The sequence below is a fragment of the Caretta caretta genome, chromosome 8 (assembly GCF_965140235.1).
Source record: "Caretta caretta isolate rCarCar2 chromosome 8, rCarCar1.hap1, whole genome shotgun sequence".
Lineage (NCBI taxonomy): Eukaryota > Metazoa > Chordata > Testudines > Cheloniidae > Caretta > Caretta caretta.
The window spans coordinates 95519774-95540327 of NC_134213.1; positions in this window are offsets into that span (position 1 = coordinate 95519774).

Consider the following 20554-nt stretch of genomic DNA (forward strand, 5'->3'; position numbering starts at 1 on the left):
TTTATCTCTCTTGGAGGATTAAACTTGCAGATTTACAAAGAACTGGTTGAGTACCAAAGTAAATACATCACATTGCCAGTTTGTAGGACACAAAAGCAGGAAGCACATCCAACCAAATTAGGCAAAGTGTAATTCATGCAAAAGCCCCTCAGGGTGTGCAAAGAGCACAGTGCATGTGGAACAAAGCAAATAGGGGGAAAAATACTAGAAATCCTTATCCAAGGGAACAATTCACAGTGCAGCATACAATAGGAACTATAAAATAAATGGCTTGGCTCTCAACTGGAAGCAAAGCTTAGGTTTTTGGAATGAGGAGAAGGATCGTGTATCTTTATAATGAGAAATCAGTCATTTCTAAATGTTGGTTCTGCTCATGTCACCACCAAATATGTCTGCAGAGCTGACAGGCTGCAGACTTCATTTGTATTTCTGGCTGTGATTATGCACGACAATGATGGATACCCTGGGGCTTTTAGGGCCTTAGATTTAAGGGTTGGCTGTTGTAGGGTTTTATTTTTTTGTGGCACTGTCCAATGAAAGTCCTTTCCTTATTTTAATGGCGCTGATAAATGCATAAAGAGGAAAGCAACAGCTAAACAAGTTCCTCTTTATATTGGCAAGACTGCACCAAGTGCTGTGGAAGCCAGGAGCAGCTTCTGCTTTCAATGGCGGAGCAAAGGGATCGAGAAGAACGTATTTCCTTACTCTGAACCTGCCATCAGCCATACAGCTGCAACAACACAATGCCACCCTACACAATGATGGTGCTATTCAGAGCTGTGAAACTGCTGCTGGTTACTTCATGACATTTTTACAGAAAATAAAAAGGAGACTTTCAATAACATTTGGGGGAAGGGATCTTTATCTGAAGTGCTCAACACATGGCAAAAAGTTTAGGGATTAATATGAGGGATTGGTAAAGATTCAAACCAGATGATATGGATGGTGGGCATTAATGTGCCTTGGGGCCTTGAATGTGGAGGAGAAAAAGGACATATGAATCATAGAATCATAGAATCATAGAATATCAGGGTTGGAAGGGACCCCAGAAGGTCATCTAGTCCAACCCCCTGCTTGAAGCAGGACCAATTCCCAGTTAAATCATCCCAGCCAGGGCTTTGTCAAGCCTGACCTTAAAAACCTCTAAGGAAGGAGATTCTACCACCTCCCTAGGTAACGCATTCCAGTGTTTCACCACCCTCTTAGTGAAAAAGTTTTTCCTAATATCCAATCTAAACCTCCCCCACTGCAACTTGAGACCATTACTCCTCGTTCTGTCATCTGCTACCATTGAGAACAGTCTAGAGCCATCCTCTTTGGAACCCCCTTTCAGGTAGTTGAAAGCAGCTATCAAATCCCCCCTCATTCTTCTCTTCTGCAGGCTAAACAATCCCAGCTCCCTCAGCCTCTCCTCATAAGTCATGTGTTCCAGACCCCTAATAATTTTTGTTGCTCTTCGCTGGACTCTCTCCAATTTATCCACATCCTTCTTGAAATAAGTTCCCATTCTCTGATTGAGGCAGGGGTCCTCTGATTGAAGATTATTTTTATCATCATCAATTACTTGTATTGCAATAGCACCTAGGACCCCAGTCATGGACCAGAACCCCGTTGTGCTAGGCCTTGTACAAACACAAAACAAAAAGACAGTCCCTGCCCCAAAGGGCTTACAATCTAAACATAAGACAAGGTGTTTTAGGCAGTTTTATAAAGAAACACTGCAGAGCGAGAGCGGGGCAGTGTATATAAATACATATATATACCTAATCAGCCTGTATGTGAAAAACATTTTTCATGTGATGCTAGAGATGGTTAGAAAATGTCAATTGTTTTCAAACTTTGTAATGATTTAGGAATATTGTACAGTGACCTGGTTATTGGTAGGGTCATATCAAATTCACAGCCATGAAAAATGCATCACAGACCATGAAACCTGGTCCCCCCCCCCCCCCCCCGGCCCGTGAAACCTGGTCTTCTGTGTGCTTTTACCCTACACTATACAGATGTCACAGGGGAGACCAGCATTCCTCAAACTGGGGGTCCTGACCCAAAGGGGAGCTGCAGGGGGGAGGGAGGTTACAAGGTTATTTTTAGGGGGGGGTCACTGTATTGCCACCCTTACTTCTGCACTGCTGCCTTCAGAGCTGGGCGGCCAGAGAGCGGCGGCTGCTGACTGAGGGCCCAGCTCTTTAGGCAGAAGTAAGGGGGGCAATACCATTCCCTGCCACCCTTACTTCTGCGCAGCTGCTGGTGGCGACTCTGCCTCCAGAGATGGGCTCCCGGCCAGCAGCTGCTGCTCTCTAGTTGCCCAGCTCGGAAGGTAGCCCCTCCACCAGCAGCTGCGCAGAAGTAAGGATGGCAGTACCGCAACCCCCTCTACAATAACCTTGCAACCTCCCTCCCTCCACACGCACACAACTCCTTTTTGGGTCAAGACCCCTACAATTGCAACACCATGAAATCTGAGTTTTAAATAACTGAAATCATGAAATTTATGGTTTTTAAAATCCTATGACCGTGAAATTCACCAAAATGGGCCGTGAATTTGATAGGGCCCTAGTTATTGGGGGTGTTTATTGTAGGAATACAGTGAGTTAAATCAACAGAGTTGGTAGGAAATGAGCAGGAAGGCAAAAAAATGACCCAACATGAGTTACCTCTCAGCAAACACTTGAGGGTCATTACAGGACAATGGGGGAGTCATTAGTCCTGAGGAGACTGATTTGACCTCCCGCTGGTCCCACCAGACTGCTTTTGGATGGCAGGGTAAAACGCCTGGGAACTGAAAGAACCAAGGAATTCAGGCTGGACTAAAAGGACTTTCTCTCTAGGGGCGAGGCAGTTACTGTTGGCGACCATTCAGGGTGGTACTCAGGACCCACTGGAGTGTCTGAAGAAGCTAGGCCTGTGTGGGTAAGGCTTTAGGTAAGATAGACATGTATAGACTGTACCGTTAAAATCCTTCTCTCTAAGTGTTTTATTCCTACTGTTAAGATTAAACAATACTTTGGTTTAAACAGGCTATCTAGCCATTTTTCATCTCTGGCCACAGACTTCTTATGGGAAGAACCACAGGTTGGACCTGCTGGGTAAACACAGTGGATACACAAGGTACTATACCCCAGAGTCTGGTCTAGGAGTGGGGAAATCATGCGATGCCACCCCAGGCAAAAAGCTTGACACCTGAGGGGATGCACCCAAAGAGATCAGGAAGGGGCTAGAGGTGCAGCTAGCTGTGTAACCATGACAGGGCCATATACAAAACAGGGATCTGGATCTCCGCTAGATTTCAAACACCATTACACTCAGTGGGGTTTGGATACAGGCTGGGTGGGTTGGCCTGACCATCGTGACACATAACACAAAAGTTCACTACCCAAAAACTTCCAGAAGAAAATTACCTGAATCAGTTTGCTGAATGTTTGCTTTCCATTTCCTGTGCGGTGCCTTCCTAAAAGCAGTGAGTGCCCCTCAAACACTTGGGAAGTTTGGTTCGGTCCAGATCAGCCGCCAATACTGCGGATGCTTGGCTGAACTGACTCTGACCTTTGTGAGTCTGCAAAATTGGACTGGATATGTGCAGAGGAGAAGTTTGCTTCTGAGCTTTATGGTATGTCCTGTTCCTACATGAGCTGGAGTACTTCCAGCCTCGGATGGAGGCAGAACATGGAAAGGAACAAGGAGGTGATTTTTAAAGTGAGCTAACTAAACTTTTCAAACCCACAGGCTGCTTCCCTCTTTCTGTAATATACTTCTCTTATTCTTGTTAATATTTGTATAGCACTAAGAGCACAGTAGGTGCTTTATGGAGAGATACTGTATGTAGACAAGGTCTCTACGCCAGTGACTTTACCCTATAACTAGGCAACCTGCTAACAATGGAGTAGTGGAATGGGAGCAACTCAATCCAATGCAATTGTAAGGTGAAGGAAAGTTCACACCTTGTCAGATGGACTACCGTATATGAATTCTATCCCCTGGTGAGAGGATATATTTTCAGTCACTCTTCTTTGAGCAGGGCTGAAATATGTTTTCTGAAATATTTAGAGGCTCCCATGACTGTAATGTCTAAGCAGCTCATTGATGAATGTGTTGTCTTAACACCGCTGCGTGGAAGGAAAGTATTGTCATCATGCCCATTTTACAGATGAGGAATGAAGAGGCAGAGCGATTAAGTGATTTATCCAGGGTCACAAGGGAAGCCTGCAGCAGAGTCAGCACTTGAACCCAGATCTCCTGAGTTAGACTCGACCACGTCATCCTTCCTCAGCTTTAATCAGCTGTGCACTACCAATAAACCTAGAAATGACATAAACCTTTTGATTGCTGTTTTTTGGTATATGACAAAGTCCTTGAACATGGCTACCTGTGAATTATGTGAACTCCTTGGGTTTATACATAAGGCATTAGCTTTTGATCTGTTTGGGTCACCTCTCCCTTGTGTTTGCTATAATCAGCTACACATGTAGGGTTGTTTTTCTGCTTGTTTGCCCTTACATAGCATTTGCAGTTGTTTTCTCATCATAGACCATGCTAAGTATGTACACATCATTTTTATTAGTGTATTTTATTGCCACCAGTTCTTTACAGTACATAGCACTGGCCTTCACAGCCCGCTGTATTTTCGTCCAAGCAGTTGTTTTGTGTATCCTCTCGGTTAGGGCTCATGGCTCTCCATGTTTGTATGGCAAAACATTACAGGGTTCCGCAGTTAAAGGAATGTCTTATAAATCTCTCCATGAACCAATAAAATCCTCGCAAAGGAAACTGCGATGGAGTGGTGATAGGTAAAATTTGCATCCTTGTAAAACAACAGTTGTTGGTTTACACAGTTCTGCTCCAAGCTCTCATCACGACAGGCAAATTTTTAAAAAAACATGTAAAATAATATATATATTGAAATATTATCATGAAATACATGAAATAAATTATTGGGGAATGCATGTGTCAAATGTTAAACCTAGCTCTAGGTTTATGGAAAAATATTTGGAAAAATATATTTAAATATAGTTGTGATTTCATAGATATTACTTAACCGGGGTAAAATTTTCAAAAGCACCCCAGGGTCCCATTTTCAGAAGTGACTTAGGGCACTTCGGAGCCCGACTCTCACTGAAAGTCAACGAGACTAATGCACTGATCCGCACAACACCTTTCAAAGGTAAGGCAGCACCATCATCCCGACCTCTTTTTTTTTAAACAGATGGGGAACGGAGGCACAAGACGGCTAAGTAACTCGCCAAGGTCACACCAGGAGTCTGTGGCAGAGAAGGGAATTGAATGCAGGTCCCGCCCCCCAAGTCCCAAACTAGCGCCACTGAACAATTCGTCTCCTCCCAGTAAGTAAAAGAATCTCTGAAAGACCAGGATTCAGATTCTCACCTTTGTCCAGTTCTGGTTAGCACATCGGATAGGGTGAGGGACTGGGAGCGAGCTAGTTATGTATCCTGAATTCTAGCTGCTGTAGCTCTGACTCTCTAGTAACTTAAAACAGCTTAGGAGCTGCTCTAACTTATGATACCTGGCTGTGATCTCCAAGGGACCATATCCCAGCTGAGAATTTGAAGAGCTGTGCTGGCCTCTGCCCCTCCCCCTCTCTGCCCCCATCACCCCTCTTCCTTCCCCACAATGTCCTTGAAACTAGTTGAGTTTTCCCCCACTGAGAGGATTTTCAGTGAGGCAATGGCAGCCAGGTTCTGGTACCTTTGCTCTACCTGAACCAGAAGCCAGAGAAAGAATCTGGCCCTAGGTCTCTATCCTTACTGGCTATAAAGATAAATAGGTAACGGCATGAGGTAGGATGGATGATCCCCATGTAAAAAAGTTTTTACTTTGTAATTGCTATTAAATGCTAAGCCTTGACCTACTTACATGTGTGTTACAAATTACTAGAAAACTGCAGACACCAATAGGGCCATAAAATATATGAATGAAAATTCTAGGGTAAAGAAGGGCAAACGCTGTAATGCCTACATTAATGCCAAATATTTCACTCAAACGCATCCTTTGTGGTGGGGTGGTATGGGAGGCATTAAGTCAAAAAGCTCAAAGGATCACAGCAGCCTGAGATGAAAAATCCCACAAGATCACTGAGTTACACTGCCCCGGGTCCTGACTTTCGAACAGGCTCAGTCTCCATTTGTGTCTCCTCGTTATGCTCACACACAATAATTTTCTCAGTGCACACATCACTGCAGTTGTTGTCAGTGCCAGTAGTCTCTCCAGCACAAAATCCCCCTTTGGGTCAGAGCCCAGCACTCAGAAAAGGCCTGCAACATCTGGAAGCAGTGATACTGCACATCTGCGAGACCTTCAGAACGAATGGCTAAAGAACAACCTACAAGAGTACTGATGTTGATAATTAAACTTCAAATAACATAATGTGGGATGTACATACTTTTCCTTACACTGTAGTGCTTGTTCTATCACATAACTTATACTCTACTATATTGCCATAGACAATCCTGGTTCTTTATTTTTTTCTGTTTACATGTAACAAACATGCAGATGTTGAGGGTTAGGGAATAAAATGAATTTAAAGCTAAGAAAACATCTGTAATTACTAAGGGCCAAATTTGGTCCTCTTATTCTTGCTGAGTAGCACCTTACTTCACAAATGATCCCCATTGACTATCAGCGTGAGTAAAGGCATCAGAATCGGCATTAGGCTATATGTTTAACCCAGCCATGACCTCTGTGACAAAAACCATGACATTTAGGCTGAGATTTTCAAAAGCCTAAGAGAATTGGACATCCAATTCCCATCTCATCCTTAGTGGTCTTTTACATAACAAGTTATGTTCGTAACCTGCTGAACAAAACTCCTCCATAGATATAACAAATGTGGCTTTCTGTATCTCCAGTATAGTAAACTATAGGTGGGTAACTTGACCTGGGTTTTTAGATGGTTCAAAAACACTAGTTACTTATTATTTTGTGGTTTATATTGCAGAATAATGGATATCTTGCTTTAAATAATGCAACCCTATGGCTTTATACATTGTCTTTCCATGAAGTTGTGACACTTGCAATTTCTGCTTACGACAAAGCAAGGTTTTCACCATGACAAACCACCAGCGTTAGGCTCAGATCCTGCAAACACTTGCACATGTTTTGAACGAGAGGAATCCAACTGAGGTCAATGGGATCAGTCACATGCTTAAAGTCAACTGTACGAGGTTAACAGGACTGAGGCCTCAGTAATGACCAATAGCAGTTTATCACGCGATTGAAAGAGAGGCTTCACAGTGAAGGCTAATAACAAGAGGAGAATAACATTTATGGAGTTTATTTTTTTAAAATAGATTTATGTAGGATCTATATCCCACTACTGTTCAGTACATGCCAGACTTGTGATCTAACACTTACTTCCTGGCTAAGTGTCATCATAAACTCAAAAGAGTATTTCTTAATTTAGAGGTTGTATTTAGGTTCTTTATAGTAAACTTATCACCTTGTTATCCAAGGTCATGTGGTTTTAAACTCCCAGATTATCAGGTGATCTTGGAGAGGAGTCTCCTATGCACTGATCCTGAACAACACATAAGAACATAAGAATGGCCATACTGGGTCAGACCAAAGGTCCATCCAGCCCAGTATCTTGTCTGCGGACAGTGGCCAATGCCAGGTGCCCCAGAGGGAGTGAACCTAACAGGTAATGATCAAGTGATCTCTCTCCTGCCATCCCTAGCCTCTGACAAACAGAGGCTAGGGACACTATTCCTTACCCATCCTGGCTAATAGCCATTAATGGACTTAACCTCCATGAATTTATCTAGTTCTCTTTTTAAATTCATGGAGGTTAAGTCCATTAACAACCAGCCCAATGAAATATATTCTAACCATGCTGCAAAGCAGAAGGACCTGCCTCCACATGGCATTAGAGGCGACATCCTCCTGGACATAGGGTGTGCGTCCACAGTGGAACAAAGAGATTACAAAACCTTTTGGTGACACAATTTGCCCACAAAATCATTTCATAGAATATTTGCAGCAGAAATATGGATCAAAATGACAAAGACTACAGGATGTATTTCTTTTTGCCTGCCCAAGATCTTTTCTAAACCAGCACAGATGATACCATTGCCCCAGCTCAACAGTGCTTTCAAAATCAGAAGTTTGGGGGACCACAATATAGTAGCCTTTGGGAGCCCATTTAATCATTTTTTCCACTGGATGCTCCCGTTTTGCGAGGGCCCAACATTGAAACGATGAGAAGACCCTGCGTTCAAAGTTTTTTTTTTTAAATCCTATTTATGGCTTAGGGTGCCACTGATATTCCATTAGCTTTTCTTTCATTGATAATGCTGTGATTGTAGTTGAAACTTTGCAACTTAATGAGCTGATGTTATTACTCATACTGTGTGGCCATCTGGAATCAGTTTGGTCAGAGAGCCCAAAGCACCAAAAGCCACCTGCAATGCATTAAGTCTCAGCCCAGTACCAGCTACAAGGATTTGAAAAGCTGGGTCTGCATAAATACTAACCTGTGAGAATGTAATTGGAGAAGTGATATTTAAGAACTTATAGTTTGCCAGAAAATCACATTCTCGGGGGAATGTATGCAGAGGCTTAAAGTTTAAAGCCAAGAAGGTTTTAGTTTCAACATTGTGAATCAAGAAAATCATTGCATATGGATATTGTTTAGCTATCCATGCCACCCGGCTATCCAAACAACCCTACCCTAAGAGTGTTTCAAAACCATTGTTCATCCCTAGCACCTGAATCTCATCTGTAAGATGGTTACTGCTGGCATCTGGAAAACACCCTTTGAAACTGCCCATAGCAGTAGCTGATAATAAGTCCAACTAGACTTTCCATGCATTGCAAAGAATACGTGAACAATATAGGGTGAAAATTTGTGAAGTATTGTTAATGCCCAACAGAATGAAAAGCTAACAATGGCACTCCAAAGTCTCTAAACTCATAACACAGAGACCCTTTTCCAAGTCTGCCATGACTAACATTTACTAATTGGTGGCTGACATGTGGAGTGACAGCGGTTTATTCCAGGGTGGCAAATGGCATCGCTGTAGCAAAAGGACAGTTCAGTTCAGGTGGACTATAAGATTAGTGGCCTAGCTCCTCAGCTGCTGCAAACTGGCATAACTCCACTGATTTTGATGGACTACCACTGATTAAGACCAGCTGAGGAGATGGCCTACGGTTTAAATCTCTATTTGTTTTAGAGTTAGTCTCTCTCTTGCTTTTTCAAGTCCTTAGCTTTTGATATTTTAGTGTATTCCAATAGAAAGATAACACTGACAAGATTTGATTCAAACGCAGATTAACGCCAAAGGAAGCCAAAATAGATGAGCATCTGAACTGCAGGATAGGACAGCATACTTTATAACAAAGGATAAATGGATGTAAGAGGATATGCTCAAATGCACTGAAATATGTTCATTTCCCCCCTCCATTTTATGGGGGTTTTGCTACAGATTAAAGCTTGGAAGTTTTTTCCCTCACTCTATATACACATGCCTGCACACACTTTCCTTTTCAACCAACACATCGTCAGGCAGAGGATCCAAAGGTTTCTTCCTTACTCTTTCATTAGGGGTATTTCTCCCATTACCCCCACCCCTTCTGCCTCACAGAATCAAAGCACCCAGACAGAACCTACTCTGAAAACAAGAGGGGGTAACCCTTTAACCGAAGAGAAGGCAGCTATTACACCCCCCTTTTAGCTGGAAAAAGAGTTGGTGTCTCCCTGTGTTTCTAGCTGCTCTGCATTGAAGGGGAGGCACAGAAATTTCAGGATCATGCTCCTCCCGGATGTAGCAACAGGCCTTTTTTCACCCTATTATGACCTGTGATACCGCATGGCCAGAGGGCATCAGGAGAGTACCAGAAGGGAGCCTTCTTCCCTGTAGAGGGAAGAAAGTTTGTTATACACTAATTAAAGCACCTGAAGCCAATTAGAGCATCTGAAGCCAGTCACATGATAAAAAAAAACCCTGCTTCAATCAGACCAGGAGGAGTTGGAGCAGAGAGCAGTTGGAAGGTATTGGAGCAGAGGAGAGTTTGGGGAAGTGCCGTGGCTGGCTAGAAGACCAAGACTCTAGGTAAAGAGACACCCGGCTTGTGCAGAGAGAGGAGAGAGAGAGAGAGAGGGCAGGAAGCCCCACAAGCTGAAGAGCAGGAGAGGGAAGTAGGCCAGGGGAAGGAAGCACTAGTTCAAGTGGTTTACCACTATCCCTAGGGCCCCTGGGCTGGGACCCGGACTAGAGGGTGGGCCTGGGTCCCTCCCTCTCCACTACCCTTCTCTGGGTTACTAGTGGGATAGTAGATACCTTAGTTCTGGGACAGGAAACTGCACCCTGCGACCCACCCCCCTGCCCCCCAAGAAGAGGAAGCGTGGGACCCATCATAATCGTACTGGCAATTTGCCACAGACCTTATAATGGAAATGGGTTCCATCCAAAAAGCATAGCAAAGGACAAGGTGAACAGTCTGGTCATTCCTCTCTACCAGCTGTTTGACAGCAGTTGCAAAGGCCAGAAGTGACTCAAGTGTCTTAACAAGAGGCAATGATTAGCCAAGACCTAGAGCACTGGACACACATGCAAAACAATCCCCTTTGCAGGAAATGACGGCTACCAGCAGCCCTAGTGCAGAAGTGCATTGAACCAGGAAAGCAAAGTCACAAAGGACCCCATTCTGCAACCCCAACAACACTTCCCTTCTGAGTAATCCTACTGATTATCCTTATACTTATACTTATACCCTATACTTATCCTTGCAACAAAGCCCGTTGCCAATTGTGCCCACATATCTATTCAGGGGACACCATCACAGGGCCTAATAACATCAGCCACACTATCAGAGGCTCGTTCACCTGCACATCCACCAATGTGATATATGCCATCATGTGCCAGCAATGCCCCTCTGCCATGTACATTGGTCAAACTGGACAGTCTCTACATAAAAGAATAAATGGACACAAATCAGATGTCAAGAATTATAACATTCATAAACCAGTCGGAGAACACTTCAATCTCTCTGGTCACGCAATCACAGACATGAAGGTCGCTATCTTAAAACAAAAAAACTTCAAATCCAGACTCCAGCGAGAAACTGCTGAATTGGAATTCATTTGCAAATTGGATACTATTAATTTAGGTTTAAATAGAGACTGGGAGTGGCTAAGTCATTATGCAAGGTAGCCTGTTTCCTCTTGTTTTTTCCTACCCCCCACCCCCCAGATATTCTGGTTTAACTTGGATTTAAACTTGGAGAGTGGTCAGTTTAGATGAGCTATTACCAGCAGGAGAGTGAGTTTGTGTGTGTATGGGGGTGGGGGGGAAGTGAGAAAACCTGGATCTATGCAGGAAATAGCCCGACTTGATTATGTAAAGAGTTGTCACTTTGGATGGGCTAGCACCAGCAGGAGAGTGAATTTGTGTGGGGGGGGTGGAGGGTGAGAAAACCTGGATTTGTGCTGGAAATGGCCCACCTGTTGATCACTTTAGATAAGCTATTACCAGCAGGACAGTGGGGTGGGAGGAGGTATTGTTTCATATTCTCTGTGTGTATATAAAGTCTGCTGCAGTTTCCACGGTACACATCTGATGAAGTGAGCTGTGGCTCACGAAAGCTCATGCTCAAATAAATTGGTTAGTCTCTAAGGTGCCACAAGTACTCCTTTCCTCCTACTGAACCCAGTGACCACTGTAGCGGATGCTCCATATAGTACTGCTAATGTAAGGGTATGTGAACAGAAGACTGGGGGTGAAATTCTGGGCTCAGTAAGTCAACAGCAAAGCTTCCATTGACTTCTACAGAGCCAGGATTTCACTCTGGAAGTCTGTGCTAAATGGCAGCTTGCATTTCTAAATGCAAAGGTCTGCTCTCTAATCCATGCAGTCAGCATCTCTAATGAATAATCTACCTAAGGCATGAGTTCAGCTGGATAGAAGAGATCCACAGTGCAGTGCTGATATCCGTGGTGCAAACCAGAGGAGAGAATTTTTCTCTAGGCCAACTAAATTGCAACTTTTTAAAAAATGAGTGACACCTCTAAGAATTGCAGATGTGCGGATACTGAAATCAGGAATGGGTTGGCTTGAAAATGCGACTTGTGTCTATCCATGTCTATAATATGAGGAATAGTATGTTTTTCTTAAGAAACCCCTTATTGTTTAACAGAGGACTGTGTTATTGGAAGCAGAGACAACAGTAAGATATCCCCATACCTTGTCACCTTAGGTAGTGCAATTTTGACAAGAAGCTAGGTGACTTCAGAGCCTAAGTCTCACTAACTTTCACTTAAGTCACTTCGGCGCTTTTGAAAACCCATTTTTGTCTCCTGAAGACACATTCAGGAATTTTTAGGATATTTGGAGTTCTAATACCAAGTCCAAATAGGCATTGTATTCTCCTATAAATAAACAGACATCATTTTTCATAATATCCCATGGAATGACTTAACAAGTGATACAGGAAGACAGTTTGACGTATGAGTAATTTGCTGGAGGATGATTAATTAGTTTAATGAAGTGTGTATATGAGATTTCTGAGAAATTCACTAATTGTGATCTATCTTGGGCATTTATTTTATCCACACAAACTACACTCCACTGGCAGAGTTTCCAGAAGGCAATTATGGGCAGTATTGTTCAAAGTTGACGTATCAAGTAAACTTGCCTTTCTTGAAATTATGTAACTGTTTATAATTGTTTACAATGTGTTAGTGACAGGGATCAATCCATATCAGGCGAAGGAAATATGCTTTTCCATAAACAATCAAGAAGTGCTTTGAAACACAGGTGCTGGAACTATTTGTATAGCGGGGGATACTGAGTGCCATTGAAGCAAACCGTAAACCTGGTTTGTAATGAAAACCGCTTCAAGCCAGGGGGTGTTGCAGCACCCCCAGCATCGCTAGTTCCGGCACCTATGCTTTGAAATTCACAAATAGTCATAAAAAGGGCTGAAAGGAATGTCTTCTGTTCTGATTTTGATATAAATGATGAAATGCAATATAAAATAGTATTTAAAGAAAGCCCATAATAATGACCAAAATGTGACTAAGTTCATTTTAAACCCCAAAGTTGAGTGTATATATTTTCCTGAGGGTTTTGAAAGGTCACAAGTTCCACATAGATACATAGATTGTAAAGCCAGAAGGGACCATTGTGATCACCTAGTCTGACCTCCTGTATTACACAGGCCATAGGACTTCCCCAAAATAATTCCTGTAGCAGATCTGTTAGGAAAGCATCCAATCTTGATTTAAAAATTGCCAGTGATGGAGAATCCTCCACAACTCTTGGTAAATTGTTCCACTGGTTAATTTCTCACTGTTAAAAATGTACGGCTTATTTCCAGTCTGAACTTGTCTAGCTTCAACTTCCATTGGATTGTGTTATACCTTTCTCTACTAGATTGAAGAGCCCATTATTAAATATTCGTTCTCCATTTAGGTACTAATAGACTAATCAAATTGAGCTGCTTGAGACTATCACTCTAAGGCATGTTTTCCAATCCTTTAATCATTCTTGTGGCTCTTTTCTGAACCCTCTCCAATTTATCAGCATCCTTTTTGAATTGTGGGCACCAGAACTGGACACAGAATTCAGCAGCAGTCACACCAGTGTCTAACACAGAGGTAAAATAATTTCTCTACTGTGAGACACTGACCTGTCCTCTTCATTATTTATCATGGCTGGAATTTTTGTGCCATTGGCACACTTTATCAGTGATGATTTTAATGTTTTCTTCTTCCAGATCATTGATAAAAATATTAAATAGTGTAGGGCCAAGAACTACGTTTTATTTTCTCCCCATCCTCCTTCTCTACTATTCAGCCCAGTCTCTTCAGTCAAAATATTACTTGAAATGGGAGTGGAGAGTCTTGATTCCAGGCTTTGTCTTTCCATTCTTAGCAGCATGTCTAAGCAGTTCTTACTGGAAAATGTCAGTTAAAGTGTTCTGAAATGCCTTCCTCTCGTGATTAAATCTAATAGTTAATATTGTAACAAGTCTATTGCTATTTAGAACTTCAGAGTTGTCATTTTGCTACACACCAAGTCCACTTGGAATACTCTGGCAATGGCAGGGACAGAAAGCGGATCCTAGTTCTTCCCCCCAAAAAGGGCTAGTAGCACTTTAACTGTTAGCAATATAGGGCTTAGAATACACAGTGAAGTTCTCACTTCATCCAGCAGAGAGCAGTGGTATATGATACAAACAATCCAGTTCCTTACCACAAGGTCTCATTGGAATCTAAATCAAATTAAAGCTAAGTTCACATTACTGGGCTATATCATATACACCAGGGGTTCTCAAACTTAATTGCATTGCAACACCCTTCTGATTACAAAGATTACTACACGACCCCAGGATGGGGGACCGAAGCCGGATCCTCCCCCCCCCCCCCGAGCCCCACTGCTCCTGGGGGGGGGGCAAAGCTGAAGCCCGAGCCCCGCTGCCCTGGGTTGGGGTGGGGTGCTAAAGCTGAAGCCTAATGGCTTCAGCCTCGAGCGGGGTGCTTGTAACCTGAACCCCACCGCCCAGGGGTGAAGCCCAAGCCCTGCTGCCCAGGGCCGTGGGGCTCAGACTTTGGCCCTGGGTCCCAGCAAGTCTAACGCTAGCCCTGGTGACCCCTTTAAAAAAGGGTCGCGACCCACAGTTTGCGAACCACTGAAATACACAAGTTTGGCTTAGCTGTGGAGTACAATATAGCTAGTTAGTTTACTCTTTATTCTTCTAGGATTTTCAAGGAAAAGGATAGTAAGTGTACACAGAATGAAAGTCTTGGAATCCATTGCTCAGCAGCCAGTCGTGGGAGTATTTGGCTCTTGGACTGAAATCCAACATACAGTAGATGCCTACAAGGAAAGAAAAATAAGGAAACCCATGTAGTTGAACTGGCTCCGTGCAATGCTCCAACAAGCTTTAATTTAAAGCCTTTGCCTGTAGTATGGCAACTATTACCAACTGACATGGCCCAAAGCTTTGTTTCTGCATAGCTGTTTCCTTTAATATAGAAAACATATTTCTGTGCCTCAGGATGGTGCCTTGCCAACAAAGAGCAGCCAACTATACCCACTAAAGCAAGAAACTGACTTTAGTGTAGCCAAAGAATATCCATTCTTTGGACCACACATTCATACAGCACATGGCCAAGGTTGGATATTGTACCTCTACCAGCCCTCTCTCCTGTACTGGCCTAGATATCAATAATATATCCCCTGTAAGCAGAACTAGGGACTAAGCATTCTGCAGCCTCAGTGTACAGTTTTAGTGATACTAAAAACAGGTGATGGTTAGAGTATCAGGGATTAGGACACCAGGGTTCTTGTCTCTTCTGTAGCCCTTATGCATTGTGTGACCTTGGTTAACTCAGGAACCTGACCCTACTCTAATCAAAATCCAGGCAAGCTTTGCCATTAATCCCAGCGTAAGCAGGATCTGGACCGTTCTCTCTCTGGGGCAGGTCCTCTGCTGGTGACTTCAACAGAGCTATGAAAATTCACAGCAGTTGAGAATCTGCCCGGGTTTCTCTCAACTTCCTCGCTGGTCAAATGGAGCTGGCAATATAATATTTATCTGCCTCTCAGGATGGCAGATTCTTTTCTCAGTTACATGGGTGGAAACCTGGAGTATTTCCACTGGACTCAGTGAAGTACAACCACAGGGAAAGCAGGACCTCGGTATATCTACGCTGCAATCAGAGAAGTGACTGCAGCATGCACAGACATACTCGAGCCAGCTTTGATCTAACTAGTGCAAGCATCAACAGTAGCAAAGTTGCAGTGACATGGGCAGCAGCCCCTGTCGAACAACCCCACCAGGGACCCGAGCTGCTGGTCCATGCTGCTGCAGCTTCACTGCTGCTGCTGTTCAAGCTAGTTAGATCCAGGGCTCGACTCATGCCAGAGCTCTGTTCCATCATTTTAATTTTTTTATGTTGGCATTCCAGTACTTCTGGCACAGCCGGTACGATTGTTTCTGAATGAGAGTTCCAAAAGCGTGTTCCGGCATTTCTTTTTTCTTAGGACTTGGTCACTGGTTAGAATTCGGTGGTTCTCAAACTGTGGGTTGGGACCCCAAAGTGGGTCATGACCATGTTTTAACGGGGTCGCCATTCGACTTGCTGGGGCCCGGGGAAGAAGCTCGAGCCCCACCGCCCTGGGTGGCGGGACTCGGGCTTCGGCTTCATTCCTGGGTGGCGGGGCTCAGGTTAGAATTCCTCACCTGAGGCTGCAGCCCTTAGGCTTCAGCTTTAGCCCCCCTACCCAAGACAGGGGGGACTTGGAGCGGCAGGGCTTGGGTGGGGGGCAGGCTTCAGTCCCCCCTCCTGGGGTCATGTAGTAATTTTTGTTGTCAGAAGGGGGTCACAGTGCAATGAAGTTTGAGACCCCCTGGGTTAGACCAAAGCCAGCTCGGGTACATTTACACGTGCTACGGTCACACCTTCGATTGCAGCAGAGACATACCCAGTGGGAGACCCAGGTTCACATGTCTGCTCTGCCTGGGTGTTTTTTGTGCAGGGAGCAGCCTGTGACTCTGAGTCTGTGCTCTGCTCCTCGGACTCTCCTCCGGCCTCTCACATAGAACTAACGATTAACTGACCACCTGGCCCATAATGTAAAAAGCTACCAGTACTACTTTTTTAAAAAAAAAAATGTAAGTAGTTAAAAACTATAAATAAAATAAGGGCAAAATAACCATGGGGGTTATTGATCACAATTATTGTTAGCAATCTCTTTTTTAAAAAACCCACACTCTAACATTTGTTGTTCCTCCATTTTACTTGTAAACAATTTTTTCTTTGTCCGGTAGCCCTGTCCTCGCTCATTCATCTCATCAAACTGGCACACAACTTTCTGAAGCTGGGGAGCTGTGCTGAAGTATTTCACCTACACGTCGTTTGCCACTTTATAGGACTTTTAGAACAGCAGGTGTCCAAGATACAAAGCCGTGTCAATCTCGTGGTTATACAAAGCTCTGTCCAGTCACACAAAACAAAACCCTCATCTGGATGAGGTGCAGCTGGTCACTCAAAGGCTGGAGCATTAAACCCCTCACGAACCCCTGGGCTCTGTGGACAGCCGATATGAGGAGACTGGAGTGCTGGCACTTTTGACATGATGTCTCCATGGAAGTGCTTATCAAATGGAAGGAAGTTATAATAAAATTTACTGCAGTTCCACACAGTACCACTGTTTGCATATTATTAATCACTCGCATGGGTCCCCTTCGGAGGAAATGGCAGCTCTGACAATGATTTATATGCTATTTAGATAACCCAAGGGGAGACCATTCTGAAATCTTTGACGGGGCTCTCATCCGTCAGGGGGGTACCCTTCCCAAACGGCAGAGGAATTCCCTCCGACTCACCCTTTTGGGCTTCAAAGCCACCACGCAGCTTATCAGAACTCAGGAGAAACAATTGCTTTCTAAATGTCGCTAAAGGGGGCAACATTTCCCCATCACCATGAGATCAAACGCCCCTGCACAACAAGCCCTGCTTAAAAAACCAGGCCAATGCTCACCCTTCAGTTCACAAACCAAAGAAGTTCTAGCTCGATGCGGATTCCCCCATTCCTCAAATCACTGCTGGGCCAAGGTGTCACACAGCACATGTGGAAGGCAGAAATCAACAGTCTGTGCCAACCCCCTGTATATCCTCAGCACTGCAAGAGAAAGTGTAAGCCCAATCCTGCAGCAGGAAAAGGATTAGCTGAGGGACCTCGGTATCTTTAAATACAAGGAGGAAAAGGTTAATGAGGTGATGATACCAAAAAATGCCATGTCATCAATGTAATCCTATTCATTAAAAAAATAAGTATCTCATTAGGGCCTAGGATACATTATGTACCAACAGCACCAAGAACTTCATTACAAATGTTTCTGAGTCTGTTTCTTGGGAACAGGCAGCCCCTTCACAAAACGAGGACCACAGCCAGCACATAGGGACACATAGGCATAGAGCCACCTCTGTTCTCCTCCTCCTTATACTTTGGCTCTGCCCACTTGCCAGCCTTCACCCCATTGTTTGGGGCATCATGTTTTGCCAGGGAGAACATCCCGGTAGCAGCCTCCATGGTCCCGTGAGCGCTTGGGTTGACGTTCCTGCCTGGCCACTGCACACAGGCTGTGCATAGGTGAGAGGGGCTCTTTTCTTCTTTCCCACCCCTTTCCCCAACGGCACAGCTTGACAACGGACAGACAGAAGTCACCGAATCCAGTCCCAAACAACAAGTCCGATGTGCCTTGTACTTACAGGTGGAATTCTAAATCAATACAAGGAAAAGCAGAAAATAAACCAGAACAATGCAATGCTCTTTGCTGAGTGGCTGCTGATGTATATATCTCACTGTGCAGAAAGATACACACAGTAGGATGATAGACAGACTCACCAGAGGGCAGGCACTATTGAGCTGAACACCGAACCTGATAGCACAGCAGAGCGAAGAAGTGGAAGCAGTAATGCATGGTTTATTCCAGTCCCTGGAAACTTTTATTTTTGGTTTATTTTCCCACTTCAGCCATTTTAAAAGGGCAGGAAGTTGGATTTTACTTTTCTAACTCTAAATGAAATTGGCTCTTCCACAGCATGGTCTTAAACTCTGTCTTCCCACCTTGAAACATTTATATATCTGATGTTATGTGTCCTTCAAATGAGATTGTTCTAAAGGAACCTGGTAGAGGCCCTTTCTGCACCGGGGCTGAGGGGTTTTGCAGTAATACTGCCTTTGTCTGTAACTGTTTTGATAGAATGATTGTTTTTCTTGCCCCTAATCTCTTCTCTGTATCACATTTCCTCTTTATTTCATAAGTGAACAAATTTACTGTAATCATCAGAATTTTACTCCAAAATTAAATGCAGGCTAATGAGAAACTGCACATATTAAATGAATCTGAGAACTTTGACTTTGCTTTTGTAAAGTCAAATGTTTCTTAATGAAAAACATATTTCTGGGAGGGCTGATTTTAGACACTTTCTGTAAAAGAGAAATTAACCTTAAGTTATATATTATTATTATTTTATTATTAACTCAACTTTTTAGATCATTGCTGTTACCATTTGCTTTTGCAAATCAAAGTGCTTGTTTCTGTCCACTGGAAACAGTTCTGCTTTGGGAACAGGACTATGAAGAAATTGTCCTCATTTTAAAGAAATAAGACATACATTTTGGGCTTCTGTTCAGGATACATTATAATTGGTCAGAATTAGGTTCTGGGGGTTGGGTACAGACTATCTCTAATGCCCTTTTATTTTGGGTTGGATTTCCTTCAGAAACACTTCCTCTCCCCCGTTGGCCAGCTAGTTAAATTCAAACACCCCATCTTATTTCAGTTCCTGGGGAAAATGTTTTAGCATATCCTCAAGTTCCAGAGATGTTGTCCGAGGTTAGTCAAGGAAGCAGGAGCCCTGCTTTTGTGCAAGTATGAAAACACATAGTCTTTGAATGAAATGTCCCTTTCCAATCCAAACCAATTCTTTCAATACTGCAACTGCATTGCTTTGTGTGTTACTCTGGTTTGCAGACTTAGGACCTGGATCTGATCCCGTGGAAGTCCATAGGAATTCCACCATTGACATTAGTGGGAACACAAACAGTCCTTCACAGAACAAGGGCCAAATCTTGCCTTCCTTTTTCGGCCCTGGATTTGATTAGAGGGTATTTGGATCCAGGGTTCTGGTTCAGCCCATTTCAACAACTCTTTGAACTAGGTATTAACGAAGCTGTCACACAGGGCCTGGTCACATGAGCTGTGCTGCTGGAGTCAAAGAGAGAGTTCTTGAGACGAAGAAGAATTGGATTTAGCCCCTGCAAGAGAAGTGGAGTCACTTCACAAGGTCGCACAGCAAGTCAGTGACAGAGAACCCAAGAATCTTGACCTCCATGTCCCTGCTTTAACCAAGCACATACCACACTCACCACAAAGCTAATAATAAACTGTAGTGATTTAAATTAGAAAATGAGATTCTGGGGGGGTTCCTTCAGTATAGCTTGGTAGAGGCAACTAGTGTCTGCTAAAATAAACTGAATTGTTGTGTTGTTTTCTTCTGCTCAACTTATTTTAATCCTCAAATGGGCAAGTTATGAAATTGTGGTAGCACATTTGTTTACTTTAAAGTATTTATTCAGGAAAGAGCAGCCCACTGAGACCCATGATTGCATGCATGGGGGTCAGTCTCCTCACCGAGGCATCAGTTTCATCCTCATAAATAAAGATCATGGTGAAAGGGGAAAGAACAAACAAACAACAGAGAGAGAAAGGATTCAATAACAAACACAGCCCGTTTTTAAAAATAGAGTCATTCAATAGCCACTCAAAAATGCTCTTTGTACCACAAGTCTCAGCTGGACAATACAAGGAATGTCAGGAATTTGATTTCCAGTGTCTAGTCTTTTTTGGGAGAGCTTGATTAACAAATACACAACACCATGAATCCTGAAAAAAGTTGTGTACATCATATCTAATGTTAGGTTTCAGAGTAGCAGCCGTGTTAGTCTATATCCGCAAAAAGAAAAGGCGTACTTGTGGCACCTTAGCGAGCTACTATTGCTTGCAAAAGTAAACATAATAGATT